The 17271-nt window shown below is 44.8% G+C and overlaps 1 protein-coding gene and 1 non-coding gene across 2 annotated transcripts in view; both read left to right on the top strand.

The window, feature by feature from the left end:
* Nucleotides 1-2940: 2940 nt before the first annotated feature.
* LOC129401334 (U6 spliceosomal RNA) lies at nt 2941-3042 on the top strand. The gene has a single exon (XR_008628264.1). It is a non-coding gene; the product is annotated as a U6 spliceosomal RNA (small nuclear RNA).
* A 10325-nt stretch (nt 3043-13367) lies between these two features.
* Nucleotides 13368-17271, top strand: part of DENND4C (DENN domain containing 4C) — a 109906-nt gene continuing 106002 nt past the window's right edge. Inside the window, exon 1 of the mRNA XM_055141855.1 lies at nt 13368-13820. The gene's annotated coding sequence lies outside the window, so the exon portion shown is untranslated. The remainder of the gene's footprint in view (nt 13821-17271) is intronic.

The following is a 17271-nucleotide window of genomic DNA, read 5'->3' as shown; positions in this document are numbered from 1 at the left end:
CAGCTCTGTGTTCTGGAGTTGTTCTGAGTCATGTTTGGGGGTTGAGTCAGTATTGGCAGCAGGCAAGGGCCTTACCCCCTGTACCATCTCTCCTCCATGGAGTTTGAGATACCCATTTGAAATAAGGTTTCTTCAGGTGGCCAGGTTTGACCTCCAGCATTGCATGGTCCTTGAGCACCATCGGGAGTGACACCCCCAAGCACAGAGCCAGGAGTAACCCCTGAGCACTGCTGAGTTTAGCCCCCCAAATATACAAATCAGGGGCTGGAGTGATAGCACAGCCAGTAGGGTGTTTGCCTTGCATGTGGCCGATTATGGGTTTGATTCCCAGCATCCCATATGGTCCCCTGAGCACTGCCAGGGGTAATTCCTGAGTGCAGAGCCAGGAGTGACCCCTGTGCATCGCCAGGTATGACCAAAAAAGAAAAAAAAATCATACAAATCAAACACTCACTGGTAATAATTCATGAAAAAATTTATTTTAAAACAATTCTTTGGCATACATACTTTTATGACTTATTAAAGACAGACAAATTTGCATGCAAATGAGATAGATGTGCTTATTTTTACATGAAGAATTAAATTCAGGTTAAATATTTGATGCTATAAGACATAAAATATTTTTTAATTTTTAAAAAACTGATCAATGTTTTGCTTTTATAATCATCATTGTTGAGAATGTGGCTTTGCTTAAGAGTGCAGAATGAAATGGCACAAGTGGGCCAGAGTGGTATCTTCATGGACTGAGCGCATGCTTTGCATGCATGAGGTCTGGGTCAATCCTGGGCATTGCATGGTCCTCCAAGCACCACCAGAAGCACAGAGTCAGGAGAAGCACACAGCATTGCTGGGTGGGATCCAAAGACAAAACAAAATTAAATTAATAAATACAATCAAATGGAGGGGCATGTTTAGGACCTTTTCAGAAATTGTTCAGACATCCTTTCCTAATTCCGAACTAAAATTCACACACTGATTTTGTTGTTATTATTTGTTTTTAGGCTGTGCCAGGCAGTGCTTACTCCTGACTCTAAACTCAGTGATCACACCAGAGGGTGCTTGGAGGATCACATGGGGTGCGGGGGATCGAACCCTGGTCAGCCAGATGCAAGGCAGGGGCACTGCCTGCTATACTATCTTTCTCATCTCACCACTTAGTCTTTTTAGAATCAAAATTTGAAGTAAAGTATTTCTGAAACTGTCTGTAGGCATTTCACATGATCAATTATAACTCTTACAATTAAATCTTTGGGAAGATTATTTTTAATTATAATATCATCTGTAACTGTAAACATTTCCACCCAATTCTTCCACATATTGGGGGGATTGCTAAAAATAATAATTTTATCTTTTAACACTAAGATTATAATTTTTTCCTTGAAGACACACGTCTAAATACTTGAAATTTTCCCTGAAACTAAATACATAATGACTTATGAAAGCCATAGTTGTTATGGAAAAGTGAACAAAATCAGATTTTTAAGACTGGAGTGATAGCACAGTGGGTAGGGCGTTCACCGTGCACGCGGCTGACCTGGGTTCGATTCCTCCGTCCCTCTCTGAGAGCCCGACAAGCTACCGAGAGTATCCTGCCTGCATGGCAGAGCCTGGCAAGCTACCCGTGGTGTATTTGATATGCCAAAACCAGTAACAACAAGTCTCACAATGGAGACATTACTGGTGCCCACTCCAGCAAATCGATGAACAACAGGACTACAGTGCTACAGTGCTACAATGCAAAATAAAACAACTTCAGAACCAGAGGGATAGTTCAATCCATTGGAGCATACACCATTTGACCAGCTTTTATTAAGAATAGAAATAAAGGGACTGGAGTGATAGCACAGCATGTAGGGCATTTGCCTTGCACACGGTCGACCCGGGTTTGATTCCCAGCATACCATATGGTCCATTGAGCACCACCAGGGGTTAATTCCTTAGTGCAGAGCCAGGAATGACCCCTGTGCATCAATGGGTGTGACCCAAAAAGCAAAAAAAAAAAGAATAGAAATAAAGTAAAATGAATGCTAAGCCCCAGAAACGATGGAGTTTCTGCAGAAGAGAGCTTTCTCCTTTTAGTTTCTAGAGTAATAATCTTCATTAGGAGCTATTAGCACATCAAAACAGTATTAAAATAGCTCTTAGCTTTGGTAACTAAGATAAACACAAATAAAATTCTCCCTGCATAAGCAAAAATAAAAATGCTCTAATGATTCTTAATGAAGGCAGCAGTCATCAGTAAATAAACATGATTCAAGTCAGTTCAGACAGAATATGCTGTTGGCATTCTCTTTTAGGTGATAGCTAATAGTTGTTGCTGAGAGAAGTGTTAAGAATCATAGTTAATGCCCTGAACTTTTTGGCTTTTGGGTACACCTGGTGATGCTCAGGGGTCACTACTCGCTCTGTACTCAGGGATCACTTCTGATGGTGCTCGGGGATCATACAGGGTACCAGGGATTGAACCAGGGTTGGTGGCATGCAAGGCAAGTGCACAATCCACTGTAAGGTAGCTCCAGCCACAAATATCCTTAACTTAACTCAAAGAACTTTCTTGTGTCAGTTACACAGGGAAACTTTGGGAAATATGGATAAAAGAGTTCCAGAGGTCTCACATGTGCTCAGGCCTATTTTCAGAATTATGGAGGGGGTCTGCCTGTACTAGGACTGCAGAGACAGATCAATGACCAGGAACATGAAGGCTGAAAGTTGATGGAGAGAAAAACATTCCTAAAATTGCACTAATTATTTGACTAAATCATCAAAAAATACTTATAGGACAGAATTGGTCATGTAACTCAGGAGTAGAATGTTTGCCTTGCAAGTATGAAGCTTTGGGTTTGATCCTTGGTGCAGCACTAAACACTGTAGCACTGTCGTCCTGTTGTTCATTGATTTGCTTGAGTGGGCACCAGTAACGTCACCCTTGTGTAGAGTTGTGCTTGCTTCGGCAGTGCATATACTAAAATTGGAACAATACAAAGATTAGCATGGCCCCTGTGCAAGGATGACATGCAAATTCATGAAGCGTTCCATATTTTTTTCTCACTGTCATCCCGTTGCTCATCGATTTGTTCAAGCAGGCACCAGTAATGTCTCTCATTGAGAGACTTATTGTTACTGTTTTTGGCATATCCAATATGCACGGGTAGCTTGCCAGGCTTTGCCGCTCGGGCTTCATACTCTCAGTAGCTTTCGGAGCTCACTGAGAGGGGCAGAGGAATCGAACTCGGGTCGGCCGTGTGAAGGGCGAACGCCCAACTGCTGTGCTATCGCTCCAGCCCATTTTTTTCTCACAGTGATTTATTAAGAAATAAAAAATAAAAATAAATTTAAAAAATAAATAAATATTTACAGAGTTTTCCTACTATTCTACGTACCAGGGATACTGAGGGAAATTTAATTCCTCTGACGTGATGGAGCTTGTATGATAATGGGAAAGCGTAAAGACAAGCTAAATAACCAGTAAATGCAAGTGAACAAAATATAGGGAAATTTTATTTCTTTTTTTTGCTGGGGAGGAACTACATCCAGTGACTCCTGGCTCTGCAATCAGAAATTACTCCTGGCAGTGCTCAGAGGACTATATAGGGTGTTGGGGTTGGCTGAGTGCAAGGCAAGTGTCTTACCTGCTGTACTATCTCTCTGGCTCAGAAATTTTATTTTTTAAAAGATAATTTGAAAAATTTTTTTCCTTTCCTTTTTTTGCTGCTGTTGTGATGACCACAGTCTGTGTGCATTTAGCTGAGGTGTTTGTACCTATACTCAGATGGGGGTCACACCGTTGGTCCTGGCATTGAGGCTTCTATTTAATCCTTTCAACAATAATAATCATGAATAGCTATTATTACTTTTCCATTAACTGAGGTGCAGTCTAAAGCTTAGACTGTATAGCAAGTGATGGAATTGAATTCAAATTCAAACACTTTCACTCTTAGTCCGCTACAATGAGTGTTGTGAGTTGCTATCTTGTCCTATTGTTGCAGTCCTGTTTGTATTCCAAAGTTAGCATTGTTTTAGGAAGTACAGACTAAATCTGATTTGTTCCACTAATCTTATATTTATTGTCATCCATCTAAAGAACCCATTTATCAGTGTCCTCTTTGATTCTGCTTTGAAAGTCATGATACATCTGTATGACAACCATTTTGGTGGGGGGTGGGGGAATTTAGGCCACACCCAGACATACTCAGGGGTTGCTCCTGGCTCTGCGCTCAGGAATTACTCCTGGTGGTGCTTGGGGACCATATGGGATGCTAGGGATCAAACCCGGATCAGCTGTGTGCAAGGCAAATGCCCTACCCACTGTATTGTTGCTCCAGCCCCCTCCCCCCATAACCATTTTTGTCAAATCTTTGTAACAACCATTTAGTTGATATGTTCATTGTAACAACCATTTAGTTGATATGTTTGGAGCTGTGTGTGTGCGTGCGTGTGTGTGTGTGTGTGTGTGTGTATATGTGTGTGTGTGTGTGTGTGTGTATGTGTGGTGTTGGGGATCAAATCTGGGACTTCACCAAGCAGTCGATTAACCCAGGCAAAACCCCTACCTGCTGCACTATCGCTCTGGCCCTCACACCATTAGGCCACATTCGCAGTCCCATGTATTTTTTCCATATATTAGCCATAGTGTGTTCTATTCCCTTCACTGCAGGATCTTACCTGGAGGTTGGTCTGTAGAGAGGGAACATTTCTCAGATGTTGGAGCAAGTTGTTTTGTGAGTAAGAACACCTAATGCAAATGGAAGCTACGTGGGTGGAAAAGATGGAAGTGTTAGGCTCACAAGGAAGGCCAATGAAGGGGTTGTAAAACTGTTCAGTAAATACTTCCCTGTTCCAGCCACAATATTTGGTTTTCATTTACTCTATTAATAACACCACAAGCTAGATATTATTACCTGAGAAGTTAGGTAAACTTTCTAGAGTCCACAGTCATTAAATTGCACACAAACTCTCAGTTATCTAGCAATGACGTATTACCATTGTCAATAAATGTTACCTTGCAAGGCAGGAAAACTCCTTCCTTCCTTCCTTCCTTCCTTCCTTCCTTCCTTCCTTCCTTCCTTCCTTCCTTCCTTCCTTCCTTCCTTCCTTCCTTCCTTCCTTCCTTTTTCTTTCTTTTCTGCTGGCCACACATACTTCGGCTTACTCTTGGCAGAGTTCAGGGTCTATATGTGAATTACTATCTCAGATACAGAACTATCATTCACAGCTATTCGGGTGGGAATTTAGAAATACATTTGCAAGGATATGGACATAAGCCAGATAAGGATATTGATCCTTTAAAAAAATTATGCGTATGGTGTTCAATTTAGCGCATTGATCTGCAGTAGCGGGGGAAGACAGGGTTGAGGACTATACTTTCCTTTTAAAACACTGTGAAAAGATGATAAAAGTTAGCCATAGTACTAGGTCTTGTATACTATCTATGTAGGCTAAGCTTCCTGCTCAAGCGCTCCACCCATCTTTTCTTTCTCTGTTTTCTTATATTAAATCCCTAATCTTCTTGATTCATAAGGACTTTATTCTCACAGAATCTCTTACTCATCTCGATTCAAGATTAAGAGTTTTATGTCAGTCCTTTGGAGTTCAAATTCAGCCACATTTGATTTGTGGACCAATAAAAGAAAGTTGAATAACAAGTGTGCTGACTGGACAGATGTGGCTCAGTGGCAGAGTGCATGTTACTCACCTACGTGAGGCTCGAGTTTGATTGCTTGTACCAGGAATGTGCCCTGCAACTCCAAAGGACTCTAGCTGGGCCTGTTCAGATAATGTTAAGACAGAGTTCCCAGCCAGATAAGATACTAGAATGAAACACAAAGAATGAGGATACCCTGGCGAGGGACACTCTAGGACATTTAGATATCAAATGAATAAAGCAGATCTAGTATTTGTGGATGTTATTCTTGCTTAAAACTCATAAAGAATGGCACCAGATCTCAGTATTTGTGTTGCAAACCATAATGCCCAAAAGTAGATAGAGATTATGGGGGAAATTGTCTGCCATAGAGGCTGGGGAAGGGGTGGGATGGCAGGGAGGATACTGGGGATATTGGTGGTGGAAAATGTGCACTGGTGGAGGGATGAGTGTTCGATGGTATGACTGAAACTCAAACATGAAAGCTTTGTAACTGTATCTCACAGTGATTCAATTCTGTCTGTCATCTGTCATCCCGTTGGTCATCGATTTGTTCGAGTGGGCACCAGTAACTGTCTCTCATTGAGAGACTTATTGTTACTATTTTTGGTTTCAGTGATTCAATTTAAAAAAAAAAAAAAGAATGGGGCCCAGGAGATAGAACAGGGGTTAAGGGTCTAAATCAGGTTCAGTCCCTGGTACCAGATATGGTTCTCAGAGCCCCACCTGAACTGATCCCTGAGCACTGAGTTAGGAGTAAGTCTAGCACCTGCAGGTAAGAAATATTGTGCCTTTAAGGGCCAGAGAGACAGTACAGTGGGCAGGATGCTTGTCTTGCATGCTGCCAACCTGGGTTCAATTGTTGACACTCCATATGGTCCCCTGAGCATTGCCAGGAGAGATTCCTGAGTGTAGAGACAGGAGTAAGCCCTGAGCATTGCTGGGCCTGGCCTTAAAACAAAACCAAAAAAGGGGCTGAAGAGAGCACAGTGGGTAGGGCATTTGCCTTGCACGCAGCAGATACGGGTCCAATTCCCAGCATCCCATATGGTACCCTGAGCACCGCCAGGAGTAATTCCTGAGTGCATGAGCCAGGATTAACCCCTGTGCATGGCCGTGTGTGACCCAAAAAGGAAAAATACTACTTATGAAAACTGGTGAGTGAGGGACTGGAAACAAATCATTTGTAAGCCAAAACTGAGCCTGGAAGAAATGTTGCTAAATCAGTTAATTTTGATTAACTTTATTTTCCTCACTGATCAAATGAGTTAATTCAAATAGGTGATTTCTAAAGATTCCACTTAGCTCCAATTATGATTATGTGATATGATTCTGTGATACAACAACTCTTTGGAGACCAAGGAGATAGTTCAAAAAGCTAGAGTAATTGTGTTGCATGTGGAAGGCCAGGGCTTAATCCCAGCTACTCCATGGTCCTCTGAGCTGGGATTAGCCCCTAACCACTGCTGAATAGAGCCAAATCTAAAACCTTCAAAAAGTCAACAACAATTTTTTTTTGTACTACAAGACTCCAAGGATACCTTGGGGTACCCTCCTGGTGGCAGCTACCTCAATGAGTGTTTCGAGGAGTGTCCTAATAACCCCAGCCCTGCTGGATATGGCTCTTATTAAACAAAGAAGCACCCTGGGCTTTTTTTATTATGGAAAATTTCAAAAGACATAAAAAGTAGGAAATAATATAAAGGACTCTCAGGTAGCAATTATTCCATTTCAACATACATTTAATTTTGTTTTATATACCCCTACTCTACACCTTTCTGTCCCTGCTGCAGCAAATTTTAGATATTACATGAATTCTCTTTGAGCAAAGATACTATCTGTTTATAAAAATAGATCAGGTTTGGGCCAGAGAGATAGTACAGCAGGTGGGGTGCTATTCCCCAGCACCCCATATGTCTTCTGAGCTCGACTAGGAGTGATTCCTGAATGTAGAGCCAAGAGCCTGAGCACTGCCAAGTATAGCCCATATCATACCCTCCCCTCAAATATAATAGTATTTAGTCATTCCACTTTTCACAGGTAACTTCTTCCCCCTTCTCTCACCACCATATGTGTGTGTATACACACACACACACACACACACACACACACACACACATATATATATATATACCACTTGTATCACCTGTCATCCCGTTGATCTTCGATTTGCTTGAGCAGGTACCAGTAACATCTCCATCAATCCCTGTCGTGTGCTAGTGTAGCCCAATGGTATCTGCTCGCTCCAGGAACATGAAGAGCCTCAAACTGTGGTTCAGGGTTTTGACGAAGAAGTCTGACCATCTCATAGGTGGGCAGCCATGTGGTCTTTTGACGTCCTGTGGAATCCAGTCAGTAACAGCTCTAGTCCAGCGGTCGTCTCTAAACCGCATTGTGTCCAGCCCATCTGATTTTCAATGCCTTGGCAAACGAGACAGCATCCCTGATTCTTGATCATCGATGGAGGTCAGAACTCCAGATTGCTTCTCTCACTTGAGTGAAATGTGATATTCCAAGCAGAGCTCTTTTGATTCCTCTTTGGGATACCAGAATAGCGGTCTCATCCTGTTTTCGTAGGGCCCAGGTCTCTGAGGCGTATGTTTGTGCAGGAAGAATGGTGGAGTCGAAAAGATGAGCCTGGAGCCAGAGGTTCTTCATCCTTTCTCTCTCTCTCTCTCTCTCTCTCTCTATATATATATATATATATATATATATATATATATGTGTGTGTGTGTGTGTGTGTGTATGTGTGTGTGTGTGTGTGTGTGTGTATATGTACCTATACACATTTAAATATGTGTTTGTGTGTATTTTGTGACCTTAACAGTGGTGCTTGGACTATTCGAAGCAGGGACTGAATCTGGGGCTCCAACATGTAAAGCATGAGCTCAAACACTTGAGCCATCTCCCCAACACCTGGATACCTTCTCTATTGTACAATTGTAAACACAAACTCAGTTTGGATCATCATTATAGAATGGTAAATAAACATCATATGCTGAACTCAGTTATGCTTAGTAAAAAGTGGTTACTATTTTTTTTTGGCTTTTTTGGGTCACACCCGGCCATGCACAGGGGTTACTCCTGGCTCATGCACTCAGGAATCACTCCTTGAGGCACTCAGGGGACCATATGGGATGCTGGGAATCAAACCCGGGTCAGCCGCGTGCAAGGCAAACACCCTACCTGCTGTGCTATTGCTCCAGCCCCCAAAAGTGGTTACTCTAAACAAGCATTTGCTATATTCTAAGTATGACTAAGCAGTACTAGTTCTATGCTTTTGTGGGCAGGGAAGTTGCAGTTTGGGTCACACCAGGAGTGGGGCTACTCCTGCTGGTGCCAAATTGGGGGTCAGCCACAAGCAAGGCAACTGCTTTAATGGCTGAACTATCTCTCCAGCCAAAGAACTGTACTAGTTATCTACAGCTATGTAACAAATCATCCCTCAAACTTGCAGTTGGAAACAAGAAACACTCATTGTTTCTCTGGATAAAGAATTGGGAGCTGTTTAGTTGGGTAATCCAGGTCAGGGGCAGGCAGGAGTCTAAAACAAAAGTGTTGTATGTAGTTGCATCATCTCCAGGTTCAGGTTGGGGACCATCTGCTTTGAATTTTGGAGGGGCTGTACCCACAGTGCTCCAAGATTATTCCCAGCATGACTGCTCCCAGACATCTCACGTGCAAAGCCTGGGCTTCTGTCCTCTGCACTATCTCTCTGCTTCAGGATCTATTTCTGAATTTACTCATAGGGCTCCCTGTAGATGAGGTAGCTGACTTCCCCCCACAGCAAACAGTCTAAGAGAGCAAGAGAATCCAAGAGAATCCAGAGCTGGTATTATTGTTTTTTTAATGACCTCATCTTTCTAGAGCCATCTCACCACTGTTTATGTATTTATTCCCTGTGCTCCAGGAGCCAATTGGTAAGCTCAAGGAAGGAAGTAAACATGGGCATAAAAGCAGGAAGTAGTGATAGTTGTTGCAGCTACAATAAGAAGCTCTTTATCAGATGGGGTAGATGTTGGTTATCATATAATTTATAACTTATTGTAAATGGATAAATATTACCTCATGTGACTATCATTCCACCCATTTTAAGAAGACAAAAGGCTAAGTACTTGTCTAAGAGAAAATGTAAGGGAAAATGAGGTACTGATAGGATGATTATTCTTTCAGTTATGTAGCAAAAATATATATTTAAAATTTTTTTTTATTGAATCACTGAGACAGACCCTTACAAAACTATTCAGGTTTCAGTGAACAGCTGAATGATTCTTCCACCAGTGTATACTCCCCAGTGACTGAGAGCGTGGTCTCAACCAGTGTCCCTCCCTCTCCCGCCTTCCATCATCGCCTACGAGACCCTACTACCCGATCCCCCCAGCCTGCCTCTATGGCAGGTGCTTTTCTTCCCTCTCTCTCTCTCTCTCTTTCTCCTTTTGAGCATTGTGCTTTATAGCTAAAATTTTTGAGAGCCTATAATATATTGGTTACTCTGCTAGGTACTAGGGATCTGAACAAGAATATAACGAATATACATATGTAAATACATGAGCCCTTCTCTCACAGAGTTTACAGTGTATATGGAATTTGTTTAAAAAACTACAAAAATCAGATTTTTTTTCTTTTTGGGCCAAACTCAGCGATGCTCAGGGGTTACTCCTGGCTCTGCACTTAGGAATTACTCCTGGCTGTGTTTGGAGGACCATATGGGATGTCAGGGATTGAACCCAGGTCGGCCCTGTGCAAGGCAAATGCCCTACATGCTATACTATCGCACTGGCCCCATGGCATTCTTATATCTATATAGTTCAACTGAAATGGATACTATAAAGATAATAACAATTATACTGTTATTGGCTTTCCTCCCACATTTCCAACTTCCCTCCCACATTTTATTAAAATGTAAATGACAGCCAAATATTTATTAAAATGTAAATAAATTCATTTCAGCCCTATTAAGAATTCTAAGCTTGCTGAATCAAGGACTTCCAGACTTAAGTACATTAAAAACTATTTAGGCCCCATACAAATTCATTGAATGATATTTTGGGTAGAAAAGACAATAAAGATCTATGCTGTCTATATAGGGCAATTCATATAGTAAAGAAAATTAAATCATTAAATTAAAGCATTTTTGCTATTGGCGATTAAGCCCAGAGCCTGACATATGCAAGAATGTGTAAAGAAATCCTTCAGTCCTATATTGCAAATTGAGGAAAATCCATCTATAAGTGGAAAGAATATACTAGCTTTTGGAAAAAACTGTAGGTACAAAAAAAAGTAGAAAAAGAGGATAAAGTTCTCAGTCTGTAATGTTAATGAAGTATACCCAGTAAAAATATCTTGTCTAAATAGATTAAAACTATTAATTTGTGCTTGAGGAAGGGTAAGGAGTACACAAACTACGCTTTTAGGTATGAGTTCAGAAGCTTCTAAAATTTCTGTCCCAGCTGTCCTGATCAAAGATTGATTGGTTCCATTGGGCTCAAGTAAGACTTCAAGCTGCTGTTAAATAAGCTTTATTATTATCATTATTATTGTTATTGGACTGGAGTGATAGCACAGTGGATAGGGCGTTTGCCTTGCACACAGCCGGCCAGGGTTCGATTCCCTGACCCTCTAGGAGAGCCTGGCAAGCTACTGAGAATATCCCGCCCACATAGCAGAGCCTGGCAAGCTACCCGAGGAGTATTTGATATGCCAAAATCAGTAACAATTCTCACAATGGAGACATTACTGGTGCCCGCTGGAGCAAATCAATGAACAGGGGGACAGTGCTACAGTGCTATTAATATTGCTGCGCATGTCTACTGAATCATTCTTACTGCTAATGTGGTTAGAAAATTAGTTTCTGCTGTTGACTACAAAATGCAAAAAATCCATCCGTATATGCAAAAACCAAGTAAACCCAATAGGGCACTTCTGAGTAACCTCACTTTTAGGAAAAGAAATAGATTAAACAAGGAGAAAGTCATCCTTGGGAAAATTATGGTAATTTATGTATACTCATCTGATATGCATAATAACCCTTTTAACAGTTCTAATTTTTGTGTTTTATTCCCTCCTCTCATTCCCTTCCCTTCTTTGTTGATCCTGTAGGTGCTGTGACCAGGTGCTGTGACTCACTCGCTGTTAGTTCTCAGTGTTGCACATCAAGGCTGCGGTGTTCCCACTCTTGGCCCCGGTGCTCACTGAGGTTTGCACTACTTTAGTTGTGGTGCTTGCATCGTGCTCCTGGAGCTCTCTTAAGCCAACGAGCACAAGTTATGGTTCTAGTGCTTGCCGCGGGTTGCCGGTGTTCAAGCATGTGCTCACCAGAGGAAGCACTTCCTAGCAGTGGTGCACTAAAATCTTTTAAGTAGCTGTCCTCCCCAGGGGTCTCATCCCTTTTCCTGGACTGCGGCGCTGCCAGAATCACTTGCTGTACCAGGGATGTTAGACAGCAGGGCTGCCAGGCTCTAACACAAGAGTTACCAGGATCGTGCTCCAACATGCAGACCATTAGGAACGTGAATGCTTCCAAGGCGGGTCCTGCACAATTCCTCTCGGTCCAGCAGTTCTAGTTCTTTTACGGCCCACAGAACCCGAGAAATCACTGGCCACTGGGTGAGGGCTGGGGGGCGGGGAGAAGTCAAGGAGTTAAGTTTTGTTTCCAACTATTTGCTTCGTCCATAGTAACCAGTTCTTATTCGATTTTACTCTAACAACTTCAAAAACATCTCCCGAAGTATGATTCAAGGCGTGCCTGTGGAGGGGTGGGGGGAAACCCCTGACTTGTAAGGGAGAGGCGCCAAATTTGCACTTACGACTCATGGTCCCCCAAAGCACTCCCAGGTGTGTGTGTGTGGGGGGAGGGGTGTGGGCCAATACTACGCAGAGTATCGCCGGGGAGGTCTCTAAGTGATCAAAATTTCCCTTAAGAAAAAGTATGCATTAAGGCGAATCGATTCTGCAGCCTTTGTGTAGACTAAGGCGGCTACACTTGGGAAGCAGAGAGCACTGGTGATTGTAAACCAGCGATTTCTACTTGCGGAGTTTCTATTCCCAAATCTCAGCGCCGTCGGCGGCGGCGGCGACTGGGAGCGCGGACTCCAGGGGCGCTGCAGCCAAAAGAAACTTGGGCAGGGCCGGCTGTCGGCCGGTCTCTCCCCGGGTACGGCGCCCTCCCCCCAGCCCCCCGCCCCACGAACCTCGCCTGGGGAATCCCAACTTCCCACCCGGGGAAGGCCAACTTCTTGCCCAGTCTCCTGGTTCGCAGTGCCGGGAGTCACTCGGAGCCACTTTTCCCAGTCTCGGAAAAAAAACGAGCGGAGCAGCCGCCACCTGCCCGAGGACAGAGTTAAGAAGAACCTGCACTGCCGCGAGCCCGAGCCCGGCAGGAAGGGGGTGCAAAGCTGCGGGACGTCCCCGTCCTGGGGCCTGGGGCTCTGCTTAGGGCTGGGGTCCCGGCCCCGAGGCGCTGCAGCAGGGAAGCGCGGCCGGAGTCCGTGTGTGTGTGGTGTGTGTGTGTGCGCGCGTGAGGGACGCGCGGCCGTGTGTGTGTGAGGGAAGCACGGCCGGGATGTGTGTGTGTGTCTCTGTGTGTGTGTGTAGTGTGTGTGTGTGTGTGGGGGGGGGCGGGTGGCGGCGGCGGTGACGGCGGCGGCGGCGCTGGGGGAGGAGCTCGGGCGCGGCCCCGCCCCCGCCCGTCCCGCCCCTCCCCCACGCCCTTTCCACCCGCCCCCGCAGTAGGAAAGGGAGAGAGGGAGGGGGGGAGGAAAGTGCTGTTCTGTGGAAAGGGGCGGAAGAAGGGGGGGGAGAAAAAAAAAGGGAAAAAAAGAAAAGAAAAAGGGAACAGAAATATGGCCGTCAGCTGGCAGAGCGGCCGCGCCGAGGCCAGCTCCTAGGCGAAGCCCTTGCCGCGCCGCCGGGCCTCGCCCGCGCCCACTGCAGCCCGGGGCCGTTACCCCTCGGTGCGAGCGGCGCCCCTCGAAGGCCAGCCCGGGAGGCCGCGCAGGCGCAGATCGGCGGTGGAGGCGGCGGCCGCCGCGGCGAGTCCACCCCCCCTCCGACACCCCCCCCACCCACTCTCCCCGCGCCCGGCGCCGCCGAAGGCGCCCAGGCCGCGAAGCCGGCGCTTTCATGCCCCGGGAAGGGGCCGAGTGGGGGCGGCGCTGACGGCGGAGCGGGCGGCCGGCAGGTGAGCGCGTGCGGCGGGAGGGCCTCTCGCCCGGGAAGCCGGTGTGGCCCCGCGGACGGGGAGGGCGCCGGGCAGGTAGCCGCGCTTCCGAGGTCCCGAGCCGCCTGCCGTGGGCGGCCGGCGGGGGTCGCGGCGGGGGCGGAGGGGGGCGCTGGCCGGCTCTCCGGGCCTAATTTCCGGGGGGCGGGGAGTCCCCGGAATTCTGCAGGGTGTGATGGTGGCTGCGGGGTGTGTGTGTGTGTGTGTATGTGTGTGTGTGCGTGTGTGTGTTGGCGGGGAGAGGCCGTGCCGGGAAGGGCCTCCCGAGCTCCGCCACCCGTGCGCCTCTCAGCGACTTTTGCTTGTACGCTGGAGGGGTCCGGACCGGGGTGGGGGGGCTGATGGGGGGGGCGCGGGCGGGACGCCGGGCCCTGGGGTGGGGCGAGGAGGGGAGGGGGCTGGAATCAGAGCTTCCGACTGAGCCGAGTCGGTGAACCGGGGTCGTGGGGAGTCTCGAAGGGGTCGCGGGGTAGAGTGACTGTGTGTGTGTGTGTGTGTGTGTGTGTGTGTGAGTGCGCGTGTGTGACGGGGTCCTGGGGGACCTGGGTCACGACAGGTGAATTGTGGGCATTTCGTCCCCTGCCGTACGGTGGTGGCTCGGCGGGACTCCTTTGTTGGGCTGACTTTTAGGAAGGAAGGTTTCCCTTCACCTCTGAGTGACGGAATGAGCCTCTAAAGCTGACGCCCCGGCGAAGCGCAGTTAACTTTTCTGCTTCGAAAATATGCCGTCTTGTCTGTTTTTTTTTTTTTTTGCTTCGTAGATCTCTTGACTCCCTAAGACTGTGCCTCATCAGAACAAATAAAGGAATGACCCAGATTTTAAATAGCCCCCCTACTCCCGCCCCCCATGTGTCTGTTTCACACGGGAAAGTGAGGCGCAGTTGCCACAGTTACTTGGTGCGAATGTGAGGGGAAGTGTCATCTCCTGTGACGAGTCCGCGGCCCTCTTGTGTGTTTCGCGGCGGAGAAATTGTCAAGCATTGTAATCCGGGAAATTGATTCCCCGAGCCTGCTTAATGAGGTGCGAACCCGAGGGCTCCCTAGACGCCCATTTAGCGCAGGGGGAGGTCGTCTCTTCCGGTCGGGCTCGGGGTTTTAGAAGGTGAAGTGTCTCGTAAATAGGTAAGAATGTTCGTGCCGAGGCGCCGGGTTCTCAAATACAGGATTTGCAAGGATCGTGGTTACTTCAGCTCGCTTGAAGCAAGAGCGTTCTGTGGCTTTCTGTATCCGCACGATAAGAGCAAGGATTGGTTTGCAAAAGGAAATCTCATGCCGGAGCATTGAAGGATCTCCGCTTATTGATCCCTAGAACCCTGAACACCGCCCCTCTACTTTGTTTTTTGTCTTGTTCTTTGTATTGTTGTGAAGAACGCAGTCAGCTGTCTTCTTGGTTTGAAACCGAGAATTCAGAAGTGAACTTAGGTGTGTGTTCCTGAAGATGAGCTGCCTGCCTTTTTGTTTGTTGGTTGGGGTCACACCTGGCCATTGCACAGGGCTAACTTCAGGCTTTGCTCTCCTAGGGGTGCTCAGGGGACTTATATGGAGTGCCGGGGATTGAGCCCAGGTAGGCCACGTGCAAGGCAAGTGCTTTCCTTGTAGTTACTGCCTCTAACTGCCTACCTCTTTATAGGCCAGTCTTTGATTCCCTTTTCTAGTAATGGCAAACAGTTCATTTTTACATCTCCACTGTTTCATTTTCATTCTGTTTTTGCAAAAAAACGGTCGCTGGAATTAGGGGTTTGACTTTTTTTTATTACTGATATTAGTGAACTGATCATATGTCAGTTGGCTTTGGTAATAGTATGTTGCTAAGTGTAGTACTGTTAAGACGTGTTCATTTGGATAACAGAAGAGTTACGGCGTTAAAAATGTTGAACTTAAATATCCTCGTAAATTTAATCTTGTATAAATTTTTTAAATGGTGCATTCTGTTGTTGAAAGTAAACATAGTATTGTGTAGTATAAACTTGAGAAAATTGGCAGTAGAGCTAGTGTATGAAGATTGATCGTATTAAAAGGCAAGTGTTTTAAATTATATGAAACTGTACTGGTGTGTAGGCTGTAACAATTACTGTGCCAGACTTGGAAGGTTATTTGATTGAGATGCTGTCTATAAAGAAACAAGTATCTGCAGTAAAAGTTAGCTTGTAGCTATGCATAAGGATTTTACATAATAAATAATAACTCAGCAAGGTACCTTTGCTCTTTATATATCTGCCAGTTAAGATCAAAACATCTTATTTTCACTGGAGTTTCCTGCCAAGACAAATATTGATTTTGCATTGGCTTTGCTGCTCAGTTTCTAAGTTAGATTTCAGTCCTATCCCTTCAACATACAGGTTGTAAAGTAAAAAAAAAAAAAAAAAGCTGCTGAGTCAGAGGAGGTTGTCTTATTTGGTCTTTCTGAGTTGCAATATGGGATTTCTTTTGTATATGTTTGTTGAAACATAGTAAAGACAAATAAGTTTTCCTAATACACAAATTAAAATTGTGCTGGTACCATGTGTTCTATCCTTTCAGATTGTTAGTTTGATATGATGGACTTGTAATGCCTCCTTGGAATTGGGGATTTCCTTCTAAGAGTTAAAACTTAGGGAAAATAGGTCATTGTACAGTGGGAAGGTGCTTGCCTTGCATTCAGCCAACCCGGGTTTGATCCCTGGCACCCCTTATGGTCCCTTGAGCCTGACAGGAGTGAACCATGAGTGCAGAACCAGGAGTAAGTGCTGAGCACAGCTGGGTGTGGCCCCTTTCAAACAAAACTAAAAACAAAAAAACTTGGGGAAAAAGCTTCACATAGTCCAGTTGTGAGATGAAGTCTTTAAGCATAGCATTTCATATTGTAGTAGATTCCAAAATCAGATAATTTTATGCTTTGAATTTTTAAAGCTTATTATTTTCTAGAAAGTCATTTTGTGAATTTTATGAACTTAATTTTTTCTTACTACATTGTATATGTATACACACATATCAAGGTAGATGTAATAGAGTTAATGTGTACTTGATAACTTGTAATTGAAAAAGAATGCAGTATTGAAAGAAATTCAAGATTTGGAACTTTTTTATTTTCACCTATCTTATATTTACATTTTGCTCTTGTTCTTTTTATCTTTGTATATTAGAATAATTTTCCAGTCCTAGTTTTACTTCTATATAATTCTTAGGTGAACTTCATTTAATTGTCTTTCATTATTTATTCGTTGATTCATTTATGTTGTCAGGCGTTGAACTCCAGCCTCAAACATGTCAGGCATATGCTGTACGACCAAGCCATATAACCAGCTACTTGGTTTTTTAAACAACAGAGTTTATGATTTTGTTCTAGTGCTGTTTTACCACTAGTTTATTTAGTCACAATTTTTCTAATTCATTTTTACTTTCCCCCCGATTCCTGTTGTTATTGTTACTCTTA

This window comes from Sorex araneus, chromosome 1 (genome assembly GCF_027595985.1).
Source record: "Sorex araneus isolate mSorAra2 chromosome 1, mSorAra2.pri, whole genome shotgun sequence".
Taxonomy (NCBI): domain Eukaryota; kingdom Metazoa; phylum Chordata; class Mammalia; order Eulipotyphla; family Soricidae; genus Sorex; species Sorex araneus.
Note: the sequence above shows the minus strand (reverse complement) of the source record. Positions and strands in the feature narration are given on the sequence as shown.